General features: G+C 40.2%; 1 long non-coding RNA gene across 1 annotated transcript; it reads left to right on the forward strand.

Moving 5' to 3' along the window:
• Positions 1–267: 267 nt before the first annotated feature.
• Positions 268–1891, forward strand: LOC115462305. Its single transcript, XR_003940809.1, has 3 exons — positions 268–290; positions 947–951; positions 1824–1891. It is a non-coding gene; the product is annotated as an uncharacterized LOC115462305 (long non-coding RNA).
• Positions 1892–3920: the final 2029 nt, after the last annotated feature.

A 3920-nucleotide genomic window follows, 5' to 3' on the forward strand; every position in this document is an offset into this window, starting at 1 on the left:
AGGTTTAGTGTACAGATAGCAAAACTAAAGCAGAATGATTTAGTGTGTCCCACATTAGGCTATATTTGCTGCATTAGGTGTGTGTTAGCATCTAACGCAGCTCAGTAAAAGGGCCCCTAAATACTGCAGGTGTGCTTGGAGAGATAATAAGTGTGTTGGAATAGCCAGAGGACGTGGTAAAAGCAGTTAGCTTAGCAGGATTTGAAAAAGATTTGGATAATTTCCTGAAAGAAAAGTCCATAAGCCATTATTAAGATGGACTTGAGGAAAATCCACTGCTTATTTCTAGGGTACGCAGCATATAATCTATTTTACTGATCTGAGATCTTGCTAGGTGCTTATGAGCTGGACTGGCCACTGTTGGAAACAGGATACTGGGCTTGATGGACTTTCAGTCTGTCTCAGTATGGCAACGCTTATATTCTTAAGTTGCTTCTTACAGTTCAAGTATAGTGATGCCAGTCTGAGATCAAGCAGTAGTATGTTCCATAACTGTGCTCCAACATAGCAAAAGGCAGCGTCATGGAACAGATCCAAATGGAGATGCAAAGGTGGGGGAGAGAAGAGTGTCAGATAGGAGGAGCAAAATGTATGAGAAGAGGTATGGGGAGTAAGAGGTTTGATAGATAGTCCAGAGCAGAAGGGGAGAGGCCTTTGTAGATCAGTGTTAGAATTTTGAATTTGATGTATGCAGACACCAGGAGAGGGTGGTATGTGGGCAAAGCATTGTGAGTTATAAAGAAGCTTAACTGTGGCTGATTGGACCAGTTAAAGACATTGGAGAGAGGAGAGAGAAAGATCACAATATAATGTGTTGCAGTAATCTAAGTGGGAAATTACTAGTGAAAGGATGAGGGTCTGAAGAATATCATGGGTTAAGAGAGCCTTGGCTGAGCAAATTCTGTGAAGCAACAATATTCAGACCATTAACAGGATAACAATCCAGATAAAGTTACGGTGCCAAAAATGTTGTCTTAACTTTGTCCAGTTAGGTATCTGGATATGGTATTGCATGTGGACAATGTCCGGATATTTAGCAGAAGTCACTATCCAGATGCCAGCACTGACAAACTAGGTATAATTCAATGCTGGCAGCTGTTTTTTTTTTTTTTTAATTGCTGACTGCCCTGGCTGAAAATTAACTGATTTGTCTCTATGCTATTCAGGTACAAAGTCATTGAGTATCTTATTTATATTTTGCTCACACCTTTTTCACTAGTAGCTCAAGGTGAATTACATTCAGGTACACTGGATATTTCTCTGTCCCAGGAGGGTTCACAATCTAACTTTGTACCTGAGGCAATGGAGGGTTAAGTGACTTGCCCAAGATCTTAAGGAGCAGCAGTGGGATTTCAACCAGCCACCTCTGGATTTGAAGACTGGTGCTCTAACCACTAAGCCACTCATCTGTGTTTCAATAAACCTAGGATGCAATTTTCAAAGGAAATCTACTCATATAGTTTTTCTTTTGAGAATTTGCTTATACAGGCATGTGAGCATGAAAGTCCGTTTTCTGCAGGCGGAGGAAGAAGTCCATAGACCATTATTAAAATGACTTGAGGAAAATCCACTGCTTATTTCTAGGATAATCAAAAAATATAACAAAAAATGGCAACCCTCCACCACTTATAATTTGAACCATACACAACAAACTGTCAGTGGAGCAGCTCACACTTATTTATGTTTTAATGAGGGGATGTCTCATACTGTCACACAGGCACTTCTTTTTTGTGCTTCCTTAAAGCCTCAGCTTTAGTGACTCAGTTATAATAATCGACTACCCCCAACCACCGACAGTTTGTTGTGTATATTTCTAGGATAAGCAGCATAAAATGTATTGTACCTTTTTGGGATCTTGCCAAGTACTTCTGACCTGGAATGGCCACTGTTGGAAACAGGACCTATGGTCTGTCCCAGTAAATACTTATGTACTTATGATAGTAGGCAATCACTCATGGTGATCTGAAAATATTATTCTGCAGACTTTACTCCATCAACCTTAACAGACCCCTTCCAACCAGGGAACACCCCTTTTTCATTGTGACAAAAATGTGGTGCATCTTGTATGTACTCTTTAGCCAGTCCAAGAACAGACTTTAGACAGGTTAATATGCCAGAGAAAACACTACTGCCCCTTGGCCTGGATTGGCCGCTGTCGTGGACAGGATGCGGGGCTCGATGGACCCTTGGTCTTTTCCCAGTGTGGCATTACTTATGTACTTATGTAAATGACTTTGAAAACTCTGTTCTCCAAATACATCAATAGAAGGAAGTGCAATCTTGGTATGCTCACATCTGAAGGAAAGCGCTTTATGGCCTCAATAGCTCATATAATATGGGGGTTTTTTTTATCAGTGAAAGTAGTCACAAATTACAAAGATTCCAGGATCATTACAGCTATTAGCACTCTTTGCTAAGTGTGCAGTTTTATTAATGAATGCAGCTGTCTGAATTGTAAAATTATTCATTAATCAAAAAAATGCACACATGTAACTGGGATAAGTACAGAACGCGGTCATTCGCACCAGGATTTGCTTTACTGACTTTTGAAATAAAATCCTTCCTATTCTATTAATCCATCTTGGCACTAAAATACTTCCTGCACTGCCATTTTTTTCAAGCTGCTTTCTAGCCAAGGAAAATATATCCTCACTTATATAAAACCAAACAGAGATGTAGATGCATGCTTTCTTCCAAGTTATTACTTCCAAGACAATTCAATTAGTGATTTTTCTTCCAGATAGAAAAGACTTGATTCACCCAGATTCATTTTTGTTCTGTAAAAGCCAAACAGCCCGAAATAATTGGGTTTTGTCAAATAGCAATTGTTGTAAAACATGTGATATTCATGTAATATTTGGCACAATGAAAGATACAGTATGTTTCATGGCTAGATAAGGGATATTCATGGTACAAAGGAGGAGGAGATATCAGAAGTACTCAATTAACACCTTCCATTTCACTCACAGACATGCATACAAATGCCTACTTATCTAAATGCATATGTCTTTTTATTCTCATCCAGCAGCCACAGACAAAAATATGTATTTACTGCTCAAAATTGGGCAAGTCCAGACTTCTACTATTTCCTTTGCATCGTTATCTTCAGGTCTCAGCATGTCTGTAGAGCCTGCAGAAAGGCCATGTGAGAGGGTTATGGGGAAACCAGAAACTGGACCTTTTTAAGACAGACAGTGACTTGGTGAGGTGCTAGTATACTTTTGGGCACGAAAGTGGGATGATTGGAGCCTTGCTGTAGAGGACCCTGATTTTATTCAGACAGAAGAAAAAGAGACAATGTATTCATCTCTGTATCTTATCTATGTCCAATAATTTTACTTGCTAGAGAACCCTACCACTGCTGCTTAGGGACTGGAATTAAAGTATGCAGGTGATGGCTCCATCAGCCATGATTCAAAGGTAAGATTCAAAGTACAGCCAGCCTGGTGAGGTGATGTTTTTATGAATTATAACAAGCTTCTTGCCTCCATAACATCCAAAAACCTGACAATATCTGGCAAAGCATTTAAATCAACTTGTCAATTAAAATTACCCAACACCAAAAAGGTGGTGAATTGTAAATGTATGGTAAAAATCACCTTAAACTGAAGCTGTGAGCTCTCCCTTGTAACACAAGGCAGACTACATACTAACAGGACACTTAACCCCTCCCACCACCATAACCACCATCACCACAACAACTTCCACAACCAACTCCCAAGTCAGTGATTTCTAAACTCTTTCAGTTCACAGTGCCCATAGTGTCCAAGTAATTTTTCATGGTGCTCCCCACCACCACCACCACACATTTCCTTGCAGGTCTTTCGTTCCCACTCCTCCCCTCACCCCCAAAGCAGCATGGAGTCCCACCTTGTCTGGAGACAGAGCATCTCACTTCCCTTGCAACTCCACTGACAGCC

Source organism: Microcaecilia unicolor, chromosome 2 (genome assembly GCF_901765095.1).
Source record: "Microcaecilia unicolor chromosome 2, aMicUni1.1, whole genome shotgun sequence".
Lineage (NCBI taxonomy): Eukaryota > Metazoa > Chordata > Amphibia > Gymnophiona > Siphonopidae > Microcaecilia > Microcaecilia unicolor.